The 20220-nt window shown below is 37.0% G+C and overlaps 1 pseudogene; it reads right to left on the minus strand.

The window, feature by feature from the left end:
- Window positions 1–902: 902 nt before the first annotated feature.
- LOC128571717 (ubiquitin-60S ribosomal protein L40-like) lies at window positions 903–19676 on the minus strand (annotated as a pseudogene).
- Window positions 19677–20220: the final 544 nt, after the last annotated feature.

The following is a 20220-nucleotide window of genomic DNA, read 5'->3' on the forward strand; positions in this document are numbered from 1 at the left end:
GAGATAATTTACACATAGGATTCCTAGAACCTTCCTTACTTCTGTCTCCCCAGTCAAATCCACTCAAATGCCTGAAGTTCTGCTTTTGCTTTGATATTTGCAGGACAAGGTTTAGTTAATAGATGTTTTGTAAATATGTAAAGAAACTGAAAATCCAAATATCAGGTGCTACATATGCATATTTGGATAAAATGCCAATTTCCATTTATTTATTTGAGTATATTGTGCATGCGCGCTTAGGCTATGGCCAAGGAACTATGAGCAGAGGACAGGTGGTTTATTTTGACATAAATAGTCGTCTCTATTTCTATGGTGAGGCTGAACTGATTATCAACAATTGAGATGGATTACATGGATTTATGCCAATTTGGAGCCCCTTTACTGCATCCCAGACAAGAATTGTGTCTGAGCAGGCAGTGGAAAGTGAGGACTGGTGGGCAGCTTATTTCATTTTATCCAATCAACTCCATATTTCAGCTGTATGTGATTTTCTGTCCAAATTATGTAGTTGATTGCTTCAATTTTTTACTTCCTTACGCATGTCTAGACACATCATTAGAATTGACAAAGAAGATGAGAGAATTTAAGAGGCATGCCCATCTCTACAACACAGGGCCTGTGAGAAGGACAGACTTAGGAACTGACTTTCTAAAAACAATTCATATGAAAGAAACTATAAAATTTACTTAAGGAAAACTGCTTAGTTCACCAATAAGTTAATATGGGACAGACTTGACAAATGCAGCTATGTCTTATCGCTGTCACTTTCATGGTAGGCTTAAGGAAAGTTCCAATACCCTTCAAGGAGCCTTTTAGTTTAGTGTGTCGTTTTAAAGACTTGTCTAGGTAAAATATACCAAAAATCTTTTTTTTTTTTTTTTTGTCCTCCAGTCAGTGTAACTTTATTGAAGACCCAGGGCTATGGGGCTTGGGCAGGAGGCTGCCCTGTGGAGAAAGGAGGGGTCTTCTTTGACCTTCTTCTTGGGGTGCAGATGGCTGGTGTGGCCGCACTTCTTCTTAGAGCAGTTGACAGCACAGGGGTGCAGGTGAGCATAACGCTTGTGGCCGATCATCTTATCGCAGTTCTGGGCAAACTGGCCGAGGGAAGGCTCAATGATACTGCCTCTCAGATGAAGCACCAGGTGTGGAGTGGACTCTTTCTGGATATTGTAATCTGAGAGTACGGCCATCCTTGGGCTGTTGGCCTGCAAATATCAGATGCTGCTGGTTAGGTGAGATGCCTCCTTATCCTGGATTTTTGATGGTGTCCCTGAGCTTGACCTCAAGGGTGATGGTCCTGCCCTCCAGGGTCTTCACAAAGATCTGCAGTTCTGCATCTGCCATAGCCACCAGCTACATCACCTCGTTCTAGCCCCCAGATCTTAATGGTTGTTCCATGATATGACCTTAAAGGTCCACAGGGAGTGTGCACAGTTAGTATTGTTCAGAATAGTGTTGTTACTGCCGTTTTCTTGCCTCACAAATACACTGCTCTTTCTGAATCTATCACTCTCAGCTACACTCTTTTAAAGGTCTGAAAGGAAGGATAAAAATTAAAAATATATAAACCCAAATAAAATACCTCTTAAATAATTATTTTACGCATAGACCTCTTAAGAGTGCAAAACACAGGTTATTGCTGACAACCACAAATGCTATTTTAGTTTTGACATATAAGGTTGATGCCACTGTCCTATTTGTGGTGTGTGTGTGTGTGTGCATGCACATTCATTTGTTTTCTTTTTAAATTGTAGGATGAAACTGGCAGAATTAAGGGCCCATATGGTAGTAATCTCTATCTTGCACTCATTGGCACACTAGTTCAAATAGATACACTTATTTTGTAGAGATCACTTGTATCATATGACATGTGAATTCTAACTCTTTTAAACATAGATCAATGTATTAAGATCACCTCTTTTACTCACTGTACTAATTCATGCTCATAATTTAAGATTTACTTTAAAAATATTTCTTGGCAAATAAAATATGTAGAATAAAAGTTTGGAACACTGGACTCTTTCAAGTCCAATATTTTATAACTACATGGGAGGAGGAGGCATTTTCTAATAGAATTAGAAGCATTCCTGAATGGTATCATTCAGAAGCATTTACTGAGTAAATGCTCTTTCCTAGACAGTGGTACTGTGCTGCCAGTTTTAGGAAATAGAAAGCAAAAAAGATGCTTTCCTAGCTCCAGCCTATTGTGAGTGATACAACTGGAGGGGTCATTCTTACACTGTATGCTTGAAAAAGATCAGCCTAATGCTGCCCATCAGTGCCCCATAGAGGTAAATTCTTCACTCGAGGTAAGGATTAACGAGGCTGGTGGATTATCAGTGACTTTAGAGATGAATCATGGGAGTGGGTTAAGAGGGAACAAGAAGGTACATGGTAGTCTGGTAGTGAGTTGCCAGTCCATAGCCCTCCTGATCTGAAATTGTCAAAAGGGAGGCTTCCCTGTGTCCTAGGAAGTATTTACAGCCACGACAGAGAAGAGTTACCATGATGTGGACTTTCTGAAAAGAAAGCAGAAGACTTCTGGATTTCTTGCTATGCCTTTTAGTGCTCCTTTCATACTCTGTTCCATGTTTACACGTGACGTTTTCTTGTACACAGGAATTTAATGTATTTTACCACCCACTAGATTTATATAAAAACAAAAGAAGTAAAAACAACTTGCAAAATCCCAACTACATTGCAAGTGTTCCTGCATGTAGGAACACTTTCCTTCATTCTTTGTTGGTCTTTGTTAGAACACAGAGCAGTTTTTCACAATAGTTTTTTTTTTTTTTTATTAATTACAAAGTCTGGATAGTCTTGTTGTCAACTATGCTGGTCCAAAAGTTTTGAATTTGTCAAATTTGGGTCACCTAATCAAAATCAGGTGAGTCTTCCTATTGTATAACCCACTTATTAATGTATTGTATTATCTGATGATATATGTATTTAAACAAACTTGGGAAGAGAGAGAAAATATTAGAAAATTGCATTGACTGGGAAAATTTCAAAGGCTGAAATCTGAAGATTAAAATAACATCCCTTATAAAAAGCAAAAGACACTGTATGGAGAATAATTTCTTATTCTCTGTCTTTCCCATAAAGAAGAAATAGATTAATTCTATAGGAGAAGGAATGTAGGTAAGAATTCTTGGAGAGCAACTTCCTTTAGAAGGCCAAAAGACAGCGGAACTGGTAAGTGTGGAAATTTCTATAATTTCTTTTTGGCTTTTCAATTAATGTTGACACCCTCCTGATTGTTGGTATAACAGTATCCCTGCTTGAAAGACTAGATGACTCTTGCTTTGGGACCTATTATTACTTCCTTCATCACAGAAAATTTGTTTTATATGTTTAGAGACTTGAATAGGTTGACTAACATTTTCTTTCTGTCTTTCCTCCTCCCTCCCTTCCTTCCTTCCTTTATTTTTTGAGAGAGAGTCTCACTTAGTACACCGGGGTAGAGTGCCATGGCATTGTAGCTCACAGAAACCTCAAACTTTTGGGCTTAAGTGATCCTCTTGCCTTCAGCTTCCTGAGTAGCTGGGATTACAGGTGCCCACCACAACAACCCGCTATGTTTTTTAGAGAACAGGGTCTTGCTCAGAGTGGTCTCAAACTCCTGACCTCAAGCAGTCTTCCTGCCTTGGCCTCTCAGCATGCTAAGATTACAGGCATGAGCCACTGTGCCTGGCTGACCAACTTCTTCAACTCTCTGTTTCTTCTGAAGCAAAATGAGGATAATCATAGCTCCTACATTTCAGATTGTTGTGAGGATTAAGGACAATAATTATAAGGCTCTAACTTAGCAGGAGCCCTGTTTTATAGTAAGCAATCCACAAATGTGAATTATTATCTTATTATTAATAGAGGTGACATTGCTGACTCATCATCGACAGGACATGCTTCCCTAATTTTTCTAACATGAGCTTGCACTTGTCCTCCTTTAGAACACTGGCATACATTGTGAATCTACTGACTGGAGGAAATGGACAAGTTCTACAGGCAAAGAAAGCAAAACTCACTTCTCAGAGGTTAAGAACTGGGGTTTGACCTATTGCATTATCAAAACTCAGACAATAAATAGCACCTCAGAATGTGGTTGTATTTAGGAATTTCATAAAAAGTAGGGTGAGAATTACTGAATTTTTTTTTGTTTCTGATTTTCAAGGGGATATTTATGTGAAAATACCAGTTAGGTGGCTAAATAGCAAATATGCCAGTAGATAATTTATTTTTTTCCCACTTTCTGGAGGTAATTTCTCTCAAACACTTCAAAATTATCTGAAAGTTTTTGGAATAATAATAATAAAAAGACCTCTAAAGAAGGCAGGTTTAAGGCTTTTTGAAGTAATATAATCATGGTGATGAAAATGATAAAAATGAACCAGTTCATGTGCTGCCTACAACAAATTGGCCTTCAATAGAGAAAAAATAGATTAGGAGTAAGAGGATGGAAAAAGATATACCATGATAATTCTAACCAAAGCAAAGCTGGAGTGGCTAGACTAATATCAGACAAAGTAAAAGCTCACAGCAAAGAATATTATCAAGGATAAAGAAGGCCATTCCATGTTGGCACAAAGGTCAATTTATCAAAAGAACATAGCAATCTTAACTAGAGCAGGACCTCCTAGTTGATGATCTCCGTACATTGACTGTTTTCTTAGATTGACCTAATTTTCATAGACCCAACATGTACCATGTGTACATATCAGTACAGCAGGCCTGGTTCCTTATGTTGACCACCTCCGTATATTGACTAGATTGTTACACTCCTTTGGGTAGTCAACTTAAAGAGGTTCTACTGTATTTATACTTCTAAGAAGACAGCTTAAAAATAAACTGGGGAGAATATAATTACAAGGAGAAATAGACAAATCCAAAATTATAATCAGAGATTTTGATATCCAAACTCAATAAGTGATAGAACAATTAGGCAGAAGATAAGGATTTAGAAGGTAAGCATACAAGACTTAAACATTATCAATCAACCTGATCTGATTAACATGTATAGAACATTCCATCTAACAATAGCAGAATAAATATTCAAGGACACATGTATAGTTTATGAAGATGGATCATATTCTGAGCCGTGAAACAAGTCCCAATATGTGTAAGATGATAAAAGTCACACAAAGCATCTTCTCTGACCTTAAGAGAATGAAGTTAGAAATTAATAACAAAAAGGTCTCTAGCAAATCCTCAGATATTTGGAAACTAAATATTATATTGGTCAAAGAAGGAATCAAAGAGAAATTTAAAAATATTTTGAACTAAGTAAAAATAGAAAAACAACATATCAAAATTTGTGGGATATGTCAAAAACAGCAATTAGAGGGAAATTTATAGCACTAAATAGCTCTTTTGGAAAAGAAGAATGGTTTCACATTAATGATCTTAGCTTTTATCTTTAGAAAGTAGAAAAATAAGAGCAAATAAAACCCAAAGTAAGCAGAAGAAATAAATAAAGACCTAAGAGGAAATCAATAAAGTAGAAACAGAAAAATCAATGAAACCAAAACATGATTCTTGAGAAGATCAATAAAAAGGGTATACCTCTTGCCAGACTTCTTACGGGAAAGAAGATCACAGACAAATTATCACTATTAAGAATGAGACAGGTGATATGAGTAGAGATATTAGACAGAAATTAATTCAACAATTTAGATGACAAGATCTTTAAAAGACACTACTGAACTTCACTTAAGAAATATATGTACCAAGAACAAAATGAATTTTCAGTTAAGCATCTTCCCACAAAGAAAACTTTGTCCCAGATGTCTTCTGTGGTGAGTTCTCTCAAACATTTTATGAACTACTATCCATTCTACAAAAAATAACACCCCCTACCCACCCCCAAATAAACTGAAGAGGAATGAACCTTTCCCAAGTCATTTTATACAGGTCGGTCTTATCCTAGTACCAAATCTGGAAGAGGATATTATAAGAGAAGAAAACGATAGATTAATATGACTCAAGAATATGGATGAAAAATGCTTAAATCTAAAAATATATTTAAGGATACTATATCTTGACTAAATGGGGTGTATTTCAAGAATGTTAGGTTGGTTTTTACACTTGAAAACCAGTTAATATGCTTAACTTTATCAGTAGACTAAAGAAAACAATCATATGATCATTTTAATATATACACAAAAAGCATTTAATAAAATTCGACACTCATGATAAAAACTCTTCAGCAAACTAGAAAATGGAAGGGATGTCCTGGTCCTAAAAGATGGAATGATGAAATGTTCCCCTAACATTTCAAACAAGCGAGGGTTGTTTGTTCTCTCTGTTGTTTTTGAATGACTAACAAGTGCAGTAAGGCGTGAAAAAGAAATAAAAGGCATCCAGATTAGAAAACTGTCATTATGTAAAGCTGTCTTTTTCGCAGATGAAACGATCATCTATGTAGAGGATCCTATGGAATCTATAAAAAGATACTAGAATTAATCAGTGAGATGAGTAAAGTTGCAGAATATGAGATCAATATTCAATAATCAGTTATATTTTTGTGTACTAATGTGACAGGTTGAATAACATGCCCCATTCCCAAGATGTCCAGATTCATGGGACCTGTGAATATGCTGCCTTACATGGCAAAAGAAAATGTGCAGATATGACTAAGTTAAGGATTTTGAAAATAGGGAGAATATTCTGGCTTATCCAGGTGGGCTAATGTAACCACAGTGATCTCATAAGAAATGTGGAGAGTTAGAGAAGGATATAGGTTAAATGAAGCAGCAGAAGTTGGAGAGATTCAGACCACAAGGGAACAAATGCAGGAGGTTTCTGGAAGCTTGAAAAGTAAAAAAAAAAAAAAAAAAAAAAAGATTCTCTTCTGGAGAGCCTCTAGGAGGAATGCAGCCCTACTGATTCATTTTAGATTTCTGACCATAAGGACTATAGGACAATAAATTTGTATTGCTTTAAGCCACTGTGTTTGATGTAATTGTTACAGCAAAGAGTGGAAACTAGTATAACTAGCAACTAGTAATAGATTGAAATTAAAAACACAACCATTTATAAAAGCATCAAAATATGAAAGATTCGTACACTAAAAATACAAAACATGTTTGAGAGAAATTAAAGACCTAAATGAATGGCAAGATATACCACATTTTTTTATTATTAAATCATAGCTGTGTACATTAATGCGATCATGGGGTATGATACACTGGTTTTATAGACCGTTTGACACATTTTCATCACACTGGTTGACATAGCCTTCCTGGCATTTTCTTAGTTATTGTGTTTAGACAATTTTATTCTACATTTACTAAATTTCACATGTACTCTTGTAAAATGCACCGCAGGTGTAATCCCCCCAATCACCCTCCCTCTGCCCATTCTCCCCCCTCCCTCCACTCCCTCTCCCCCTTCCCCATATTCTTAGGTTATAACTGGGTTATAGCTTTCATATGAAAGCCATAAATTGGTTTCATAGTAGGGCTGAGTACATTGGATACTTTTTCTTCCATTCTTGAGATACTTTACTAAGAAGAATATGTTCCAGCTCCATCCATGTAAACATGAAAGAGGTAAAGTCTCCATCTTTCTTTAAGGCTGCATAATATTCCATGGTGTACATATACCACAATTTATTAATCCGTTGTTAGATCGATGGGGACTTGGGCTTTTTCCATGACTTAGCAATTATGAATTGGGCTGCAATAAACATTCTGGTACAAATACCTTTGTTATAATGTGATTTTTGGTCTTCTGGGTATATACCTAGTAGAGAAATTATAGGATTGAATGGCAGGTCTATTTTTAGATCTCTAAGTGTTCTCCAAACTTCTTTCCAAAAGGAATGTATTAATTTGCATTCCTACCAGCAGTGTAGAAGTGTTCCCTTTTCTCCACATCCATGCCAAGATCTTTGGTCTTGGGATTTTGTGATATGGGCTAATCTTACTGGAGTTAGATGATATCTCAAAGTAGTTTTGATTTGCATTTCTCTGATGATTAAAGATGATGAGCATTTTTTCATACGTCTGTAGGCCATGTACCTGTCTTCTTCAGAGACGTTTCTCTTCAAGTCCCTTGCCCAGCCTGTGATGGGATCACTTAATTCATTTCTTGCTTATACGTTTGAGTTCTCTGTGGATTCTGGTTATTAAACCTTTGTCGGAGACATAACCTGCAAATATCTTCTCCCATTCTGAGGGCTGTTTGCTTGCTTTACTTACTGTGTTCTTGGCTGTGCAGAAGCTTTTTAGTTTGATCAGATCCCAGTAGTGTATTTTTGAAGCTGCTTCAATTGCCCGGGGGGTCCTCCTCATAAAATACTCGCCCAGACCGATTTCTTCAAGGGTTTTCCCCGTACTCTCTTCTAGTATTTTTATAGTTTCATGTCTTAAGTTTAAATCTTTAATTCAGTGAGAGTCTATCTTAGTTAATGGTGAAAGGTGTGGGTCCAGTTTCAGTCTTCTACAGGTTGCCAGCTAGTCCGCCCAGCACCATTTGTTAAATAGGGAATCTTTTCCCCACTGAATGTTTTTAATTGGCTTGTCAAAGATCAAATAACAGTAAGTAGCTTGGTTCATCTCTTGGTTCTCTATTCTGTTCCAGACATCTACTTCTCTGTTTTTGTGCCAGTACCATGCTGTTTTGATCACTGTCGATTTATAGTATAGTCTGAGGTCTGATAGTGTAATTCCTCCTGCTTTGTTTTTATTTCTGAGTAATGTCTTGGCTATTTGAGGTTTTTTCTGATTCCATATAAAATGAAGTATCATTTTTTTCAAGATCTTTAAAGTATGACAGTGGAGCTTTAATAGGGATTGCATTAAAATTGTATATTGCTTTGGATAGTATGGACATTTTAACAATGTTGATTCTTCCCAGCCATGAACATGGTATGTTTTTCAATTTGTTAACATTTTCAGCTATTTCTTTTCTTAGAGTTTCATCGTTCTCTTTATAGAGACCTTTCACGTCCTTTGTTAGATAAACTCCCAAATATTTCATCTTCTTTGGTACTCCTATGAATGGAATAGAGTCCATAACTATTTTTTCAGCTTGACTATTGTTGGAAGATATACCAGATTTATGGATTGAAAGACTCACTGCTTTCTTTTTTTTTTTTTTTTGAGACAGAGCCTCAAGCTGTTGCCCTGGGTAGAGTGCTGTGGCATCATAGCTCACAGCAACCTCCAACTCCTGGGCTCAAGGGAGTCTCCTGCCTTCACCTCCCAAGTAGCTGGGACTACAGGCACCCACCACAACGCCCGGCTATTTCTTGGTTGTAGCCATCATTGTTGTTTGGTGGGCCCGGGCTGGATTTGAACCCGCCAGCCCAGGCGTATGTGGCTGGTGCCTTAGCCGCTTGAGCCACAGGCGCTGAGCCAGAACACTTCTTCTTTTTTTTTTGCAGTTTTTGGCTGGGGCTGGGTTTGAACCCGCCACCTCAGGCATATGGGGCTAGCGCCCCACCGCTTTGAGCCACATACGCTGCCCCAAGACTCACTGCTTTTAAGAAATCAGTTCGGAGAGGGTGGAGCAAGATGGCAGCCGAGTAACAGCTTCCTTGCATCTGGGCACCGTGAGTCTGGGGATATAGGACTCCAGGCATCTCTGGCTGGTGGGATCTGCCTATCATCACCCCTGAGAGGATACAGGGAGTCAGCGAGAGACTTCTGGACCCCAAGAGGAGGACTAAAACAGTGGAAAACCGGCAAGTGGTCGCGTGTGTTCAATCCGCCTAAACCCGCCCGCAACTGTAAGTTCAGTAGCAGCGAGACTGCAAACCAGAAAGGCCTTACCTGTGAACTGTTTTGGTGTCTTTGGACTTGGCACTCAGCTGAACTGCCTTGGGGAGAGCCTGAGCGGGAGTGCGGAGAACTTTGGCCTTTGTCTAGGGCCCCAGTCTGAGCCGCTGAGCCAGACGGAGCTAATAGAGTTTGGCTCTGGGTCACAGGCAGACATTGTGAGCGATCTGCCCTGGCAAGCTCCGCCCTCAGGGTCGCAGAGCTGGAATTGGGTGGGAGCTGGTAACCCAGCGACCAAGTAGCCTAAGGGCGGGGTCTGAGCCGCCTTGCAGCCCTAACCCTCGGGGGCAGAGGGAGACCAGTTTTGACACACAGGGTAAGTGGATAGCCACTTCAGCAGTGATTCCAGCAACAAGCACTTCCCTGAGAAAGCTTCTGCTCAGTAAGTGAACAAGTTCAAAGTGCCTTTTAAGTGGGCTGAAGAGAGATTTAGGGTGTCTACCTGCTGGGGTTCGAGAAACTAGCAGCCTCCAGTCGTATCAGAACTGTGATTAACATCTCATACCCCAGAAGACCACGTGTTGCCCAGACAATATTCAATTCCATATACATACTGCTTTGTTTTTGGTTGCGTGTGTGTTTTTTTTTGTTTGTTTGGTTTTTTTTTTTTTTGGTTTGGTTGTTTTTTTTTGTTTATTTTGACGTTCTAGATTGTTGTTTTGTTTTTTAAGTTCAACCTTTTCCATACAGATCCTTTTTCTTTCTCAATTTTTCTAGTTTAATTATAATTTCCCATTGCTGCCTATTTCAATAATCAGAACTTCATTTTTGTTAGTGTTTCTACCACTATTATTTGGTTTTTCCAGCCAATTTTATCCCGTAAGGTTTTCTGTTTGCTTGTTTTGGTTTGATCTATAGCATTTTTGTCTTTCCTCTCTACTTGGTGGAGGTGGGGTACTGTGTCTGATCAGGTTAGCAAAGAGCTGCTGACCTCAAGGGAACCACCCCACTTGGCACCCCCAGAAGGTGTTTTTTTCTTTTTAAGGTTGTATCAAAGTACCCTACTGTACACCTATATTGCTCTGTCTCCCTCTTTCTGTGCCTCTCTTCTTTTTGTCAATATTCCTTTCACCCAACCACTCTCCTTTCTCTATTTTTCTTTTTTTTCATTTTTTTTTTTTTTCTTATCACTCGGTCCTCATTTCTTTCATCGCTTTTTTGCTCTTAAACCTTCTCACCCTTCTGGTCCTGTAACCCTTAGTCCACAGGCATAAGAACTTAAAGAGCAAGAGGAATTGAAAGGATAATTAGGGCAAGTAAACAGATAAAAGAAATCACCCATGAGGAAGAATCAGCAGAAAACTCCAGGCAACATGAAGAACCAGTCCAGAACTACCCCGCCAAGGGACCATGAGGTAGCTACTGCAGAGGATTCCACCTATACAGAAATGTTAGGAATGACAGAAAGGGAATTTAAAATACACATGTTGAAAACAATGAAGGAAATGATGGAAACAATGAAGGAAACTGTTAATAAAGTGGAAAATAACCAAAAGGAAATTCAAAAACAGAATCAAATAAGAGATGAACGATATGAAGAATATAAAAAGGATATAGCAGAGCTGAAGGAAATGAAACAGTCAATCAGGGAACTTAAAGATGCAATGGAAAGTATCAGCAACAGGTTAGACCATGCAGAAGAAAGAATTTCAGAGGTAGAAGACAAAGTTTTTGAGATAACTCAGATAGTAAAAGAGGCAGAAAAGAAGAGAGAGAAAGCAGAACGTTCACTGTCAGAATTATGGGACTTTATGAAGCGTTCCAACATACGAGTTATAGGAATTCCAGAAGGGGAAGAAGAATGCCCCAGAGGAATGGAAGCCATACTAGAGAATATTATAAAAGAAAATTTCCCAAATATCACCAAAGATTCTGACACACTGCTTTCAGAGGGATATCGGACCCCAGGTCGCCTCAACTCTAACCGAGCTTCTCCAAGACACATTGTGATGAACCTGTCCAAAGTCAAGACCAAAGAAAAGATTCTGCAAGCTGCCAGGAGTAAGCGCCAGTTGACCTACAGGGGCAAATCCATCAGATTGACCGCAGACTTCTCTAATGAAACTTTCCAAGCAAGAAGACAATGGTCATCTACCTTTAATCTACTTAAACAGAACAATTTTCAGCCCAGAATTCTGTATCCTGCTAAGCTAAGCTTCAAAATTGACGGAGAAATCAAATCATTTACGAATATACAAACATTCAGGAAATTCGCCACAACAAGACCAGCTCTACAGGAAATACTTCAACCTGTTCTGCACACTGACCACCACAATGGATCAGCAGCAAAGTAAGAACTCAGAAATTAAAGGACAGAACCTAACCTCCACACTGATGCAAAAGATAAAACTAAGCAATGGACTCTCACAAAATAAGACGAATAGAATACTACCACACTTGTCAATTATCTCAATAAATGTTAATGGCTTGAATTCCCCACTGAAGAGACATAGATTGGCTGACTGGATTAAAAAACACAAGCCATCCATTTGCTGTCTGCAAGAAACACACCTGGCTTCAAAAGACAAATTAAAGCTCCGAGTCAAGGGTTGGAAGACAATTTTTCAGGCAAATGGAATTCAGAAGAAAAGAGGAGTTGCAATCTTATTTTCAGACACATGTGGATTTAAAGCAACTAAAGTCAAAAAAGACAAAGATGGTCACTTTATATTGGTCAAGGGAAAAATACAACAAGAAGACATTTCAATTCTAAATATTTATGCACCCAATTTAAATGCTCCCAGATTCTTGAAGCAGACCTTACTCAGTCTGAGCAATATGATATCTGATAATACCATCATAACAGGGGACTTTAACACTCCTCTTACAGAGCTGGACAGATCCTCTAAACAGAAATTAAACAAGGATATAAGAGACTTAAATGAGACTCTAGAACAACTGTGCTTGATAGACGCATATAGAACACTCCACCCCAAAGATAAAGAATATACATTCTTCTCATCACCCCATGGAACATTCTCCAAAATTGATCATATCCTGGGACACAAAACAAATATCAACAGAATCAAAAGAATTGAAATTTTACCTTGTATCTTCTCAGACCATAAGGCATTAAAGGTGGAACTCAACTCTAACAAAAATGCTCGACCCCACCCAAAGGCATGGAAACTAAACAATCTTCTGTTGAATAACAAATGGGTGCAGGAAGAAATAAAACAGGAAATCATTAACTTCCTTGAGCATAACAACAATGAAGACACAAGCTACCAAAACCTGTGGGATACTGCAAAAGCAGTTTTGAGAGGAAAATTCATCGCTTTAGATGCCTACATTTGAAAAACTGAAAGAGAGCACATCAACAATCTCACAAGAGATCTTATGGAATTGGAAAAAGAAGAACAATCTAAGCCTAAACTCAGTAGAAGAAAAGAAATATCCAAAATCAAATCAGAGATCAATGAAATTGAAAACAAAAGAATCATTCAGAAAATTAATGAAACAAGGAGTTGGTTTTTTGAAAAAATAAATAAAATAGATAAACCATTGGCCAGACTAACGAGGAATAGAAAAGTAAAATCTCTAGTAATCTCAATCAGAAATGATAAAGGGGAAATAACAACTGATCCCACAGAGATACAAGAGATCATCTCTGAATACTACCAGAAACTCTATGCCCAGAAATTTGACAATGTGAAAGAAATGGATCAATATTTGGAATCACACCCTCTCCCTAGACTCAGCCAGGAAGAAATAGAGCTCCTGAACAGACCAATTTCAAGCACTGAGATCAAAGAAACAATAAAAAATCTTCCAACCAAAAAATGCCCTGGTCCAGATGGCTTCACTCCAGAATTCTATCAAACCTTCAAGGAAGAGCTTATTCCTGTACTGCAGAAATTATTCCAGAAAATTGAGGAAGAAGGAATCTTCCCCAACACATTCTATGAAGCAAACATCACCCTGATACCAAAACCAGGAAAAGACCCAAACAAAAAGGAGAATTTCAGACCAATCTCACTCATGAACATAGACGCAAAAATTCTCAACAAAATCCTAGCCAATAGATTACAGCTTATCATCAAAAAAGTCATTCATCATGATCAAGTAGGCTTCATCCCAGGGATGCAAGGCTGGTTTAACATACGCAAGTCTATAAACGTTATCCACCATATTAACAGAGGCAAAAATAAAGATCACATGATCCTCTCAATAGATGCAGAAAAAGCATTTGATAAAATCCAGCGTCCTTTTCTAATTAGAACTCTGAAGAGTATAGGCATAGGTGGCACATTTCTAAAACTGATTGAAGCTATCTATGACAAACCCACAGCCAATATTTTACTGAATGGAGTAAAACTGAAAGCTTTTCCCCTTAGAACTGGAACCAGACAAGGTTGTCCTCTGTCACCTTTACTATTCAACATAGTGCTGGAAGTTCTAGCCAATACAATTAGGCAAGACAAGGAAATAAAGGGAATCCAAATGGGAGCAGAGGAGGTCAAACTCTCCCTCTTTGCTGACGACATGATCTTATACTTAGAGAACCCCAAAGACTCAACCACAAGACTCCTAGAAGTCATCAAAAAATACAGTCATGTTTCAGGATATAAAATCAATGTCCACAAGTCAGTAGCCTTTGTGTACACCAATAACAGTCAAGATGAGAAGCTAATTAAGGACACAACTCCCTTCACCATAGTCTCAAAGAAAATCAAATACCTAGGAATATACCTAACAAAGGAGGTGAAGGACCTGTATAAAGAAAACTATGAAATCCTCAGAAAGGAAATAGCAGAGGATATTAACAAATGGAAGAACATACCATGCTCATGGATGGGAAGAATCAACATTGTTAAAATGTCCATACTTCCCAAAGCAATCTACCTATTCAATGCCATTCCTATCAAAATACCAACATCATACTTTCAAGATTTGGAAAAAATGATTCTGCGTTTTGTATGGAACTGGAAAAAACCCCGTATAGCTAAGGCAGTTCTCTGTAATAAAAATAAAGCTGGGGGCATCAGCATACCAGATTTTAGTCTGTACTACAAAGCCATAGTGCTCAAGACAGCATGGTACTGGCACAAAAACAGAGACATAGACACTTGGAATCGAATGGAAAACCAAGAAATGAAACTAACATCTTACAACCACCTAATCTTTGATAAACCAAACAAGAACATACCTTGGGGGAAAGACTCCCTATTCAATAAATGGTGTTGGGAGAACTGGATGTCTACATGTAAAATACTGAAACTGGACCCACACCTTTCCCCACTCACAAAAATTGATTCAAGATGGATAAAGGACTTAAACTTAAGGCATGAAACAATAAAAACCCTCCAAGAAAGCATAGGAAAAACACTGGAAGATATTGGCCTGGGGAAAGACTTCATGAAGAAGACTGCCATGGCAATTGAAACAACAACAAAAATAAACAAATGGGACTTCATTAAACTGAAAAGCTTCTGTACAGCTAAGGAGACAATAACCAAAGCAAAGAGACAACCTACACAATGGGAAAGGATATTTGCATATTTTCAATCAGACAAAAGCTTGATAACTAGGATCTATAGAGAACTCAAATTAATCCACATGAAAAAAGCCAACAATCCCTTATATCAATGGGCAAGAGACATGAATAGAACTTTCTCTAAAGACGACAGACGAATGGCTAACAAACACATGAAAAAATGTTCATCATCTCTATATATTAGAGAAAGGCAAATCAAAACAACCCTGAGATATCATCTAACCCCAGTGAGAATGGCCCACATCACAAAATCTCAAAACTGCAGATGCTGGCGTGGATGTGGAGAGAAGGGAACACTTTTACACTGCTGGTGGGACTGCAAACTAGTACAACCTTTCTGGAAGGAAGTATGGAGAATGCTCAAAGCACTCAAGCTAGACCTCCCATTTGATCCTGCAATCCCATTACTGGGCATCTACCCAGAAGGAAAGAAATCCTTTTATCATAAGGACACTTGTACTAGACTGTTTATTGCAGCTCAATTTACAGTCGCCAAAATGTGGAAACAGCCTAAATGCCCACCAACCCAGGAATGGATTAACAAGCTGTGGTATATGTATACCATGGAATACTATTCAGCCATTAAAAAAAATGGAGACTTTACATCCTTCGTATTAACCTGGATGGACGTGGAAGATATTATTCTTAGTAAAGCATCACAAGAATGGAGAAGCATGAATCCTATGTACTCAATTTTGATATGAGGACAATTAATGACAATTATGGTTATGGGGGGGGAAACAGAAAGAGGGAAGGAGGGAGGTGGGTGGGGCCTTGGTGTGTGTCACACTTTATGGGGGCAAGACATGATTGCAAGAGGGACTTTACCTAACAATTGCAATCAGTGTAACCTGGCTTATTGTACCCTCAATGAATCCCCAATAATAAAAAAAAAAAAAAAAGGAAAACAAGAAAAAAAAAAAAAAAAAAAAAAAGAAATCAGTTCACCTCAAATTAATCTCCAGATTCAATGGAATCCCAATCAAAATTCCATTAGAAAATTTTATAGAAATTGAAAATCTTATTCTAATATTTGTATGAAAGTGCAAAGGACACATTATAGCTCAAATACTCCTTAAAAAGCGTAACAAATTGGAGGACTTGTACTACCTGATTTCAAGACTTATTATAAGTCTACAAAAGTAAAGTTAATGCGGTATCGATGTCAAGTAAAATGGTTGAATGAAACAAAATTAGTAATTGAGAAGTAGAATGTAGAACCACTTATAACCATTTAAAAATTTTTTTTTGCCATTTTAACTTTTTAAAATATGTAAAGGCTATTCAGTGGTGAAAGGAGAGATTTCAACAAATGATTCTGGAACAATTGATTATCTACATGCAAAAAATATATAAACTTTGATTCATACTTTGCAGTCTTTACAAAAATTAACTTGAAATGGACCACACACTTAAATTTAAACCTAGTCCTCTATACTGCTAGAAGACAACATAGGAGAAAATATTTCAAGACCCTTGGGTTATGCAAAATTTTCTTAGATATGACACTAAAAGTCATATGTATCAAAAGTATGATTTATATTTGAAAGATTAATTTTAGTTTATAAAGCAAAATTTATATGATTTATAATGAATTATGATTTATAAAGACAAATTAATAAATTGGACTTCATCAAAATTAAGAAGTACTGCTCTTTAAAAAGCTCAGTTAAGAGAATGACAGACATGCCTCCCTCTGGGAGAAAATAACTTGCAAATCACATATTGTATAAAAGTTTTATATCCAGGACATATAAAGAACCCCTAAAACTCACCAACAAGAAAAATTATCCAATTAAGATGTGCAGAAAAAGGAGGGATACTTGATCAAGGAAGAGAGTTGATGACAAACAAGGGTATGAAATTATGCTCAACATCTGTAGTCATTAGCAAGATACAAAATAAAACCATACTTTTCACTTACTAGAATGTGTAAAATTGAAAACACCTATCATACCAATTGTTAACAAGGATGTGAAGTAACCAATTTGGTCATTAATGGAGGAATAGGATGGTGGTGGAGGACAAATGTGGGGTCTCTGTAAGAGTTCAGTAGCCAGAAGGAAAAGCATAAAGAAGAAACAAGATGAGAGAGAAACATGTCTTCAGTCATAAATAGGGATGGGTTTCCTGGCACTGTCTTTCAGTAGCTTTTGATTGCAAGTTTTTATCTGTGGGTCACCTGCATCAGAAGGTATAGGGTTTAAGGGCTAGAATAATGGGTTTAAAGCTGGTTTTAAATTTTATGCCCTCAGAGTAATTAAAGTTATTCATCCTAGTCTACAGAAGGGCGAGGCTGATGTCAATGGCTTCTCTGATTTTTTTTAGTTTTGAACATTTGACAGATACAATATGATTTCTTCATCTTTCTTTCAAAGAGGGGATTCTCTCTTAAATATTTAATTACATTTATTACGATAGGAGAAACAGTGGAAATAGAAAAGGGAACAAGAAGGCAAGGGGACACATGAATTACAAATATTTAAAAGACATATGTGCATTGTGAAATGTGCCATAGAGTTGCAAACTATGCATTGGGAGAATATCGTGCAGATGACTGAAGTTCAAGTGTCTTACATTTATAGTATTCCTGGGGTCAGAGGATGCACGTTTTACACCACGTTTCTTTACTCAGAAAGAAGAGCTTGAAAATATCCAAGGCCTTCATTATCTATAAAATTTTGAAATTAAAAAAATGGTAAATGTTATAAAATGTCTTTTTTTTTTCCTTTGGGTAAATACCTGGTAGTGATTGCTGAGCCAAATAGTAGGTCTACTTTTAGTTCTTTGAGGTATCTCCATGCTGCTTTGCATAGAGGTTATATTAGTTTGCAGTCCTACAAACAGCGTGTAAGTGTTCTTTTCTCTCTACATCCACGCCATCATTTCTTATTTTGGGACTTTTGCACAAAAGCTGTTTTCACTGGAGTTACATGATATTTCAATGTGGTTTTGATTGGAAATTCCCTGATGATTAGAGATGTTGAGCATTTTTTTTCATATGTTTGTTGGCCTTTAGTCTACCTTCTTTTGCCAGTTCATGTCTTTTGCCAATTTTTTAACGGAGTTGTTTTATTTTTTCTTGCTAATTTGCTTGAGTTTTTTTTTAATTTTGTTAATTAAATCATAGCTGTGTACATTAATGCGATCATGGGGCACCATACACTGACCATTTGACATACTTTCATCACACTGGTTGACATAGCCTTCCTGGCATTTTTTAGTTATTGTGTTAAGACATTTATATTCTACATTTACTAAGTTTCACATGTACCCTTGTAAGATGCACCGCAGGTGTAATCCCACCAATCACCCTCCCTCTGCCCATCCTCCCCCCTCCCTCCCCTCCTCTCTCCCTTCCCCATATTCTTAGATTATAACTGGGTTATAGCTTTCATATGAAAGCCATAAATTAGTTTCATAGTAGGGCTGAGTACATTGGATACTTTTTCTTCCATTCTTGAGATACTTTACTAAGAAGAATATGTTCCAGCTCCATCCATGTAAACATGAAAGAGGTAAAGTCTCCATTTTTCTTTAAGGCTGCATAATATTCCATGGTGTACATATACCACAATTTATTAATCCATTTGTGGATCGATGAGCTTTGTTTGAGTTTTTTGTAAATTATTGTTATCAGCCCTTTAGCAGATATAAAACATGAAAATATTTTCTCCCATTCTACAGGTTGTCTATTAACTCTATTATTGATCATGTTCATAGCTGTGCAGAAAAAGTTTATAGCAACTCTATTTATAGTAACTAAAGGCTAGAAATAACTCCAGTGTCTTTCAAGAAGTGGATGGATGAGCAAACTGTAATATATCCACACAATGGGATCCTACTCAGCAGTTAGAAAGGTAAGGGACAAAGTTGATAAATTTAACATGGATAAATCTCAAAGGAATTATGCCTAGTAGAAGAACTTATTCTCAAATGGTTATATACTGTTTGATTTCCTTTACATGATAACAACTGAAAAAGATCAGTAGTCGTTAGTTGGGAGATGACATGACTACCCAGGGGAAGCATGAGAGAGTTTCGGGGATAGAGTTTTGATATGGTTTTATATTCTGATTGTTGTGGTGGTTTCATTAATCCATATATGTGTTTAAACCCATAGAACTGTACACCAAAAAGAAAAAAGAAAAGAAATATTTTACTGTATACTAGTTTTAAAATAGAAAGAAAAACAATGAATAAAATACTTCCAGAGTTCAAAAAAAGATAAAGGTTAAAAAAAGTATTTCTACTATTAGTTTTAGCTTTGGCTTAACAGACAGGAATTCAGTGCTTACAATTTCACAGAAAGAAGGTGAAGTTGTAGGAAAATCTCGGCTCTTTTTTATCATCCAGACATGTTGCTGCTCTAGAGACTCATCTAAGTCTGCAATGAACATTTTGTAGCAATGTTTTAGAAAGGTCTCAGAAATGGAGACCTTTCATGTGGAGACCTTTTAATGAATAAAATAACCTCATACCTTGGCATGTTGAAAAATATTTTTATTATAATATTACTTTATTTTTTTTATTAAATCATAGCTGTGTACATTGATATGATCATGGAGCATCATTCACTAGCTTTACAAACCATTTGACACACTTTCATCACACTAGTTAACATAGCCTTCCTGGCATTCTCTCAGTTACTGTGCCAAGACACTTACATTCCACATTTACCAATAATATTACTTTAAATGTACAAATATAAAACTACATATGCATTCCTTATGCTTTAGCTATTAAACAGATATGACAAAATTAATATTTGAATTAAATACCAATAAGACTTTAAAACTAATAAAATTTAAATTGATACCATTAATTTCATGTAATGAATGAGGCCATACTGCTAAAATTGCTTTCTGTAATGAGAATTTTCAGACCCTAGGTGCACAGGTCTCAGTTGAGCTATATTCTGTAATAGTGATGTGACCCGCTTTA

This window comes from Nycticebus coucang, chromosome 19, assembly GCF_027406575.1.
Source record: "Nycticebus coucang isolate mNycCou1 chromosome 19, mNycCou1.pri, whole genome shotgun sequence".
In the NCBI taxonomy this organism is placed as follows: domain Eukaryota; kingdom Metazoa; phylum Chordata; class Mammalia; order Primates; family Lorisidae; genus Nycticebus; species Nycticebus coucang.